This window comes from Peromyscus leucopus, chromosome 12 (assembly GCF_004664715.2).
Source record: "Peromyscus leucopus breed LL Stock chromosome 12, UCI_PerLeu_2.1, whole genome shotgun sequence".
NCBI classification, from domain to species: domain Eukaryota; kingdom Metazoa; phylum Chordata; class Mammalia; order Rodentia; family Cricetidae; genus Peromyscus; species Peromyscus leucopus.
In genome coordinates this window covers 7,241,068-7,251,838 of record NC_051073.1, presented here as the reverse complement: position 1 = coordinate 7,251,838, position 10,771 = coordinate 7,241,068, and positions in this window count along the sequence as shown.

The window sequence follows — 10,771 nt, the reverse complement described above, 5'->3', positions numbered from 1 at the left end:
TGTGGTGAAGACATTCCACTCGAGACTGCCCATTCCAAAGTCTCTCACTTTCTCCACACCTCCAGCTGTTGCTCTCTGTGTTCATTATCCCAACTCAGTGGTTCTCAACCTTCCTGATGCTGCGACCCTTTAATACAGTTCCTCAGGTTGTGGTGGTGACGCCAACCCTAACATTATTTTCACTGCTACTTCATAACTGTAATTTTGCTCATTATGAGTCATAATGTAAATATCTGTTTTCCCATGGTCTTAGGCAACCCCTGTCAAAGGGTCGTTTGTTCCGACTAGTTTATAAGAACTCTTGGACAGTGAGAAGTGGACATTTTAAAGACAACTTTAAGTATGTGTCACTGGGAAGGTTCTTGAATGAATATGATTGAGTAGCCACTACCAAAAATTTTCTTCCTTTTGGATCCACAGATCTTCTTAGGGTTATTTTTTTTCTAGCTATGACAACCATTGTTAAAACAAGATAATGACACTCAAACCCCAGATCGTCGAATCATGAAATAAACGAATCAAAACCCCAAATTATTGACTCATGAAATGAAATCTAAAGTGCTTAAGAACAAGTCCTTACAATCAGAGTTACTAAAATTATTGTTCACTTAAAATACATGATTTCAAGGTAGACAGATTATACCCAAGACCTTAAAAAGGAAATAGGTACAACCACTTTACTTTAAAAAAAAAAAAAAAAAAAAAGAGCGTTCAGTCTGGTCAGGCAGTCCGAGCGAAGCTATCCAAGTTCAGGGGCCGCTCTGCTAAATCCAAAAAGTGCTCTGCGATTACAAGCATATGCCTGGTTCAATTATTTTATTTTTGCCACTACATGGTGTTGAACGTAGGACCTCACGTAGGCTTGTCAAGCTTTGTACCAGTGACCTACATCCCAGCAGCTGACACCGTCTTCTTTAAACTTCATTTTGTATATTTTCATAGCGTGGTCTTGAGCTATGTAGGTAAATAACCGTCTGAACGGCGGGCTCAAACTGTTTACTGATACGCATCGTGGATCCATAATCCGAGAGGCCAGCGCCCGGAGAACGCGTGCTCCACGCCCCAGCCTCGCTGGTGCCTTACTGGTCCTAGCAACCGAGGGTCCCCGCTCCCGGGAGTCCCCACACAGGTTCCAAACCGAAGTCAGCAACTCCTGGGCTAACAGCTCGCAGCCTCAGCACAAGAAAAGCTCTATGCATAAACAACAACAACAACAAAAAAAAAAAAAAACCTCCAGTGGGGAACTCTACGCAAGCGCACAGGGCCGGAACTTAAGAGAGCAAGGCAGAGGAGACTGTCCAATTCAGCCGCGCCTGCCTACTCCGCGTAGGGGGCGGGGCGTTGGCGGAGGGGCGGGGCGGGACGGAGGGGAGGGACAAGTTGGAACGGAAGGGGAGGAGCTTTCACGGAGGGAGCCTAGTGGGACGGAAGGGCGGAGGGTAGGCGGAGGGCGGGGCGGGGGCGGAGGCGGAGGGGGGGGGCGGAGGGCGGGGCGGAGGCGGAGGAAAGGGGCGGAGGCGGAGGACAGGGGCGGAGGCGGAGGGGGGGCGGGGAGGGGCAGAGGGCCGGTGTTCTGGGATGGCTGCCCTGCACCAAGGCTCTTTTTGGCGCGCCACTTGAAGTGACAGAGAACTTTACTAGTAGGCTGACATCCCGAGAGGATGCTCGAAGCTCGCTCTCCTGGGCCCGACCCTCCGGGCGGATGGCGGGTGGGAAGCCAGACAGCCGCAGAAAGGCGCTTCCCCAGCCTGGCGCAGTTAGTTTGTCCCGGCCTCGCCGCGGAGAGAGAGGAGAGTCGCCTTAACGCGCCCACGTCGGAGCAGGCTAACAAAACAATAACAAGCGAGCCAGGAAACCACCCGGCTCGGTTGTTACTCAGGAGAACGGTGACTACTCTAAGTGATAGACAGAGCGATCTTCTCATAGCGGTGTAAGGAACCCGAAGAACACAGCCCAGCATGCTCCCCAGGTCTCCTGGAGGTCTGTGGGGTTGCTAGTAAGTTCCGATTCCCCTTAGAAATCGGTACACCTGGGAGGTACGGATACCCCAAGTCTCACCTGCGGATAGCACCCAGTACTGGAAACTCGGGCAAGAGCCCTGATACAGCCCGTGGTGATGGTTTTGAAGCCTTTGTTCTTGGAAAGCTTTATATTTGTGTTTACTTAAGTATAAAAAGGAACTCCTCCCTATTTTCGTGTAAAACTGACATTGGAGCAGGATGTACATGAAGAAATTCATTTTCAGGAACTGGAGAGATGGCCAACTGGTTAAAGGAGCTACTGGGTCTTGCAGAGTTCTGGTGTTGGAGTCCCAGCTCCCATGACTAGTAGCCAACTCTAGAGCAGTGGTTCTCAACCTCCCTAATGCTGTGACCCTCATGTCGTGGTGACCCCCGACTATAAAATTATTTCGTTGCTACTTCATAACTGTAATTTTGCTGCTGTTGTGAATAGTTATGTAAATATCTGACATGAGACCCCCAAAGGAGTCTCGACCCACTGGTCGAGAACCACTGTTCTGGATCCTCCCCTTACTTAGCTCCAGCTCCAGGGAGATCTGATCATCTGGCCTCTGCACAGACTCGCACAGACACACATAGTTAAAAATAAAAATGAACCTTAGTGCATCCTCTCAAATGTGGTGACACCCAACATTCAGCTTGCTGGGGCAGCAGCCTCAGGAGCACCGGGCCCCACACTGGGTAATGAGAGCTTGTCTCAAAACAAACAAAAGAAGACTTTGAGCTACGTTAAAGATGCGGAAGTGGCTTGTTACGTGCATTTGTTAGCCTCTCGATTATTAAGTGTATAAACTAATTTACTCTCAACCAGTAACAATTATGCTAACCGTTAAAAGTGTAAACTAATTTAACTTTTAGCACTCCATACAACTACTGTCACCATTTTACAAATGAGGAAGCTGAGGCATTGAAAGATTAAGTAGCTCCCCAACACTACACACCCAGGTTCTGGTGCAGCAGAAAATCCATACCTTTAGAGTCAGTCCTGAGGTGAGAGCCTTGTTGTATGGCAAGACTGGACTATTGTTTTGGTTTTGTGCCCAAGTGCAGAAGTGCTGTGTGTGTGTGTGTGTGTGTGTGTGTGTGTGTGTGTGTGTGTTACACACGCATTCGGAGGCCAGCAGTCACTGTCAGGTGTCTTCCTCCATTGTCCTCCACTTTCCTTGTTCTGAAATAGAGTTCAGTTCCCTAACGGAACCTGGAGCTCACTCACTCCTCACCCTTCTGCAGCAAGCACTTTGTCAACTGAGCCATTTCCCCAGACTGCTTGTGCTGGTGTGTAAGACAAGGTCCCATTTGGTAGCCCAGATGGCCTTGAACTTGCCATGTCCTTCTCTGCCCCCTGAGTGCTGAGATAGCCGTCATGTGCTCCTGCACCTAGTTGGGGACATTTTCCTAAAGGAAAACATTTAACGTGAAAATCCATGGTTATCCAGTGACCCTACATTTCCATAGACTGAAAGAGGATGTTGGTACCTCTTTCAAAGCACTGACTTTCTGCTTCCCGTTTGCCATGAGGATCAGCAGAGAGCCTCAGAAGGCAGACTCACAGGAGGGCCCAGCTCAGGAGGTGCAGCCCTCCATCTCCTGCTGGGTGTTGGGACCCCATCTGCACACCTTTGTCCCTGTGTAGGATGGAGTGGAGGAAGGTGTCAGGACTTTGCAGTCAGGACCCTAGTGCTTCCTTGGCCACTGTGCACTGTTGTTTCCACGTGTGCCACACCAACTCCAGTGTCGTCTGTGTGACATGAACAATTATGTCAATAATAGAGGACAGGAGATACGTGTCCCACAGGACTAAGCACCCTGGAGGTCCCTGGCAGAGTGCCAGTGTTATGCCTCCTTCTCGAAGGAGACAGATTATGAGCTCCCTGGGCTATGGGTTCTGTATAACTGCTTTTATGATAATGTTCTAATTAATCTATGAAGCACAGCCAAAATTAATAAATGCTTGGGTTGTGAACTATGGAGGAAAGGGGAAGCTGGACATGGACCTTATTTAGATGTAGCAGAATGAACTATTCCTTAAAGACCTCAAGCCACTAGATAAAGAAAGTATAATAGTTCAGGCACTTCTAGAAAATGAACACGCACCCACTAGGAATCCTTTAGGAATCCCAACTAAATTGATTTATGGCAGAAAACATTATCTCATAGGAGGCAGATAGTGAGTCCCTCTGTTGAGGAAGTTCAGCATGGGAAACTTAAGGACTACAACAGAACCCCTTCCCCTTACAGGTGTAAAAGTACAAGAGTCCATATTCCAGCAGGTAAAAAGATTTTATATTAGAAGAGATATGTGATAAAAGAACTAAAGAAAGACTTAGAGAGGATCTGCAGCATCCAAATTGGCTAAATGGGTCATGAGAACCAGAAAAGTAAAAATGAATAATAAACTAGCGAGCGGCTGAGATAAAGATGAAGGACACAGCTGCAAGAAGCCTACACAAGTCTAGGGACCGTACTAAGTTAAAAAACAGACTGCTCTTTGGGTCATAAAGTTCTTGTGAGTGAAGGGATATGTCTAGCGACGATTAATAATTGTGTGCTTGCTGTTTTTAAAGATGATGTAATTGAATTATTGCCAAGCTCTTGTTGTTCCTTGTATGACTTGATAGTTTTCTTTTCTGTATATAAATACTGATATACAGAAGTAAAATTGCAGCAGATTCAAACACTTCTGAGTGTGTTGTCTGTCTGTCATTCACCACGAATTCCTTGGCCTCTAACATCAGACACTCTTAGTAGGCGTGCATTCAGACTTTCTTTCGTCAGCAAAACTCGCTATGGTTCTTTAATGTTCATAGTAGCTAAATCACAATTATTATAAGGATCTAAGTTGTTTAAATGATGACCCATGTTCAATCTTTAGTAGATTAGGAGGTGATCATCGTGGTTTGTACAGAATTACGGGTTACTTGTTATAGACATCATCGTAGCTTCTCATTTGCGTTGTTCGCACCGGACACCCAAGTGAGCTTCCTTTCATGTGGTTTCTATCTGTGACGTCTCTCCTGCTACATCAGGTTGCGCTTCCTCTGCTCAATGTTTTCCCATCCTGGACATGATTGCAGTGCTATGATTGCCCTCCTACGTTAAGAAATGCACACTATCTAACAGGTTTAGCAGGAAGATGCTGATGACTTCCTGATACTGGACCACACTCTCTACCTCTAGAAGGATTTGATATAGATCATACCCTTTTCCATTTCCACGAGCTCATCAAACAGTTCCTTCTATCCTAGATGTATAATTAGGAACCCTTACCTAAACACTCCTCTCCGAAAATTGACCTCATAATACTGTCCCTACTTCACATGAAGCTTACACGGATACCATCCTCCGTACTCTGCAACTGCAAATTCAGAGTATGATAACAGACGACAACAAAGCCGCTGCTCCTGTGCGCTCCACTGACTGGACCGCAAAGCTCTAGAGTCCCTACGGTTGTGGTACGCGCGAGCCACAATTAACTCCAGTTGCCTGTGAGAGCTACATCCTAGTGATCAATGATTGCTCGAGCCTATTCTCACTCGTGAGAGAAACACAGAGTGACCACTTTACAGCTTCCTAACTGATCTGTGACACTGGTGCATGCTTCTTTATACTCTCACGTAGAGCTTATTGTCACGTTGTATGATATTCACAATGTTGGATTATGGGCAGTGACTTTGTTTCTGTGACATTATTCTCTCACTCTTTGTTTTAGGCGAGATTATAGATGTGTTAGGTACAAATAGCACCCATGAAGACTACTAAGAATACCTTTAGTATAGTGGAGACGCGGAATCTGAGCTACTCAAAAGTTATGCCTAAGGCTCGGCCTCTCGAGAACGTAAAGAAGGGAGTATCCCACGCAGGCAGAGAGCTCTCACAAACCACACTTACCAGTATTCAATAAAAATACCCATTCAGAAATACCTTAATTCTTGCACTTCTTTATATTACTTCCACATCTAAGTCCCAGACTACTTAATTCACTGATCTATCAATGAAAGAAAGTACAATGGCTTACCCCATGAAACTCAAAGTTTCACGATCATCCATTGCTGCCTTCACTTGAGCAACATGGAGAATCACTCCATGATGTACAATGAGGAGTGCCAAGTAACAGCTACACCACAATGGCCTCTCATTGATGCAACGTGTGAATTAAGCGCAGTCCCCTTGAACAAAGTGAGGAGACTATTTTCACAACAGGAGGACATGGCTTCGAGTCATATACAGTTTGCATAGATGTGCGCTGCATCAGAAGATAAGAATGCCTTGGTCGTTCTGTTACTAACTGTAAAAGAGGAGCATCCTCTCTGCAGAAATGAGCATGACGGTTTAAACAGCGCACGAGTCCAACATTTGATGCATATGCCCACAGACACATGGCTCCTGCATTTATTTTGCTAGGGTTTATTTGTGATTCCATCAGGTCTGGGAACATTGTGGGGAAATAAATAGATACACAACTGAAGGTCCTCATACAGGTATGACATAGAACACTTCTCTCATCTTTCTTGAATCCACTAAAGAGAGAGGAAGAGTCATATGAATGTTAGTCTGGACTCCCAACAGTCTTAGATGCACAAGCTTGGTTGTGACGCAGCCATAGATCAGTGCGCCTTGGATGGATATGCTTTAGGTCACACTTTCCCTCTTGGGTGTTAATTGTAACCATTAGTAGTGTCCCCAAGAGAAGCCAGCACTCCTGACCTCCCGTTGGCGCTCAGCTAAATGAGGGAGATGCTACCTAGTAATAATTACTAGCACGAAAGAAACTGGATAGATCGTTTTTATAGCAAATAGAAATCGCAAGAAAAACCTTAGTATTGACCCAGAGAGAGCGAGGTGACAGGTGTGACGGGGTAGATTATCAAGTCTGCCCTCAGAGAGTTATTGCAAACCACACTCACCAAATATGCAGAAGAACAAAATCCACACGACACGTGAAGAGAGTGAAGGACGGAGCACAGTATTAATTAGAAGATGAGAGGTAATTCATGGGGTTTCCATAATAGCAATTCCATGTATATCGTCTTCTCTGAGAACATTGCGACTCGTAGCTAGAGTATACATAAGACTAGCATCTCAATTTGGAAATATGTGTATCACTGTAACGTGCTGATAAAACAGCAATCTGCATCAACTGGGCCATAAAGCTGATTCGTATATCACATTACGCTCTGAACGATGAAATAAGGACTTTGAGCTTCGAGCTCCTCCAGAGACCTCCGGATAAAGAAGCACTGCCGAACTCTGGTGTCAACAAGCTCTCGAAAAATCTTATATATACACTTATAAAGTTGCAAATGAAATTTGGTTCCATATGCACAACAAACAACAGACACACGAAATTAAACCTGTTTAAAAGGACAGGCTAGAGATTTATTAGTTTCACACGTAAAGTGGCACTAAAAACGTAACACTATTTTCAAAATATCATCAACACAAGCCTCTCGGCAGGAAGGCAAATCGACGAGCAGAGTATGATTAGTTGAAGAGAATATTGCCGCGCAGAAATATCACGCTATGACTATTCACTCAGTATGCTGACACAGCCAGTGCTCACACATAATAGAGAGATTGAGGAGAAGAACTCACTCAGAATGTTAGTCATCAAGAACTACTCTGTCAACAAAGACACTAGAGCAGGTGGGAGTGGGGTGGACAGACACTCGAACACTTTGTTGCGCTCTCTGGCGCAGCAGTGAGAGGCCAAACAACATATAGACGAAATAAAAAGTGCAATGAATTCTGAAGAACACAACGAGAGGGTAGGCATGGTAAGGGATGGAGAACATGAAGGAGATAGGGTGGAAGGGAAGAGAGATAGGATATGGCATGTAGCAGTCTCAACGTCGAGTCTTGATATATTCTCTGTAATTTGCATCAATAGTAGAGCTGATTACTGTAAAACAACTAACTCATTACTGGAATACAGAGAGAGCAGAGGGAGAAGAGCAAAGACACTGTGTCTAAAAAGAACCAAATCTAGAATAGACGTATGTATAGAACATCGTTGAATTAGCCACATTTGCGCTACTATCTCACCTCACCGTATTAGTTTCATCGAGATAACTCCGAGACCAGCTCGAGAGTCTTGCTTGCCCCTACATTTTTACACCACTCTCTTCAACCTGTTTCGAACGAGCCTCAGTGGGCAGATGATATACAATGTACCTATGTAATGCTACATTGTCTTCGTATTGCGAGATATGACGAATAGACATGTCACTATGAAGGATGTCATTGTACAATGCCTTACAAGAAATAACAATAGCCATGTTCAAAAACTGTATTCTGTTGTAGAGACAACAACCAGGGAGCAAGGAACTAAATGCGCGATTTTCCACACCTCTCGAGAGACACTAGGTGTATATATGTAGTTAACGAGTGTATAATTGATCAAGAAACTTTTATAGAAAAGAAAAACTTAGAGAAACCTCAAAGCATGCCCACAATGTATAAGAATGTCTCTCTTACCACTACTGAGTAGCGGTCATCTACAACACCCATATGAACCATCTTCCTATGAGGGTCAACACATGATAAGGACGAGAATAATGTTAGCACTATAATACCAAAATGTATGATTGTATGTAGTAAAGGAGCAGGGGTCTAAATTTCATAAAAATCTCATGAGAGTTATGAGGTAGCACAGTGGAAGTACTATAATTTGTTGAGATAGGCGGACTCGCGAGAGGATAACCACACACCATTGCATGAGGGACCAGACCTCGTGGTACAAAAAGTGAGAGAGCATTAAAGAAAGTTGAGGACACAACTCACTGCTGCTGAAAGGATCTCTGTAATAATGTGTCGAACTCGCTCATGTTCAACTATTCTTAACACTTCGGAGTAGCGCTATACAAATGATGAGCTGACATCCACTACGTTAGACTAGCTCCATAAGAAGTTGGAGCTCTCTCATCATTTGTAGCACGCAACATTGACAATAAGTGGGGTGCCCTCTATCAAGGCGTTTCAGCCCGTGTCAGACCTAACTAACCTACTTGTGTGGATTATATACAGCGGTCCACCATTCCACAGGTGTATATATGTACTACGCCCTAATTTTTTAAGAACATGACACATTAAATCTATCATAGTTCTCCAAATTTACAGCCTATATAAAAATAAAATATAAATAGGCCCATCCATCTTTTCAGTTGGCGGACATCAGCTGTGAACTCCGAGGATTGATTTATGTTCGAGTGTCATTATGCCACAGACTCTTATCACTTGACTCATCGAGTGAACTATAGAATATTAAAGGTAACACGCGAGATAAGTAAGTGGTTATTGGGATGATAGATATCGGAGAGTGACTAACTCAAGTATCAGACTCAACCCCCAAGCATTTCAATAAAGCTGTTCTCACTGAGTTGTATACTATCCAAAGGGATCACATCCACCTCAACATGTTACATACACGCTACTAGATATGGCAGAAGAGGATAAGACATCGAAAATACTATATGTGAGAATCCATGATACCCGATTGCCAGAAGTGAGATAAGTGGACCTTAACTTTTCAGTGAATGTTCAAGAAAAAAGTACACTAGAACCACCAATCCCGATCAAGGTCAAGCCAGAACATTTTAATCAATAGTATATCTAGAGGAGTCAAGAAGAGAACACCAGTCATCTATACTCAGAAGTTCACTACTTGATTGTAGCTGATTAACAGCTGACACATCTAATCCTGCTCTCTGTGTGTATACTATATCGGAGTACCATTATTGTTTACGCTCGTGGTGCTCTCAGAAATATGCTACAGATCAGTAGCATAGAGAAGTCTCAGAGCAGCAAGCATAAAATAGAAACTTATAAAAGGTGATACATCTCTCCATGTGGGTCTCTACAAAAATTTGTAACACAACTCTATCTTGACAATTTACTCAACTAGTAACTTGGCTCATATGTATCATGAAAAGAAATCAAGGTAATCACAAAACACTCACTTCAATTATTCTAAAGACATGAGTCAAAAGGGAAACTATAATTGAGTGATACACGTGCACTAGACTATGTTGGTAGTACATAGTAAAATGGTTTTTGAAAAACTTCTAGTTAATAACCTATTATCAAACTTTGGCTATTTCTCACAGAGTTCTTCATATCGTATGCCTAGATCCTCTCTCCTCATATAAAGAGATCCGAGTAGAACTAGAGTAGTATAATTAATTTTGTGTCGAAATTGTCAAACTATTTTCATAACATAGATGGTTATCTCGCTAATACGATGCAGTGTCTAGTTCCTGGAGGACAACATGATCACTAGTAATATCATCTATTTTACTCTCTGATGGTCATGAACACCCAGCAACATTAAGAGAGAGAATCACTTTATATCGAGGAGATTATTAGAACAAGATATAAGCTATACACGACCAAACAGAAGAAACGAAAAGAAGTACAACTTTACCTCAATTCGAGTATTATAAAGATAAATCAAGACAGGGGCCAATTAATGGTACAGTTTCAGCGGCGCAAGGAGCAGACAACGACGCATCGCGAGAGTGCGGAGTCTGAGAGTAGCTGAGTCATATATGGAATCAATCGAGTGAGATCGAGAGGTGTCAGCAGAGGCAACACTCACTACCAGAATGGTAGCCATTTCAATAGACAGGTGGTCTGGGCTTATAATAGCAAAAGCCAGCTTAGTATAGGCTGAGAGCAAGCCAGCAACCTCATTGTACAATGCCTCAACGATTATAGAGTCAGTATGCCAATCTAGATGTAGCGACGCACCAAGT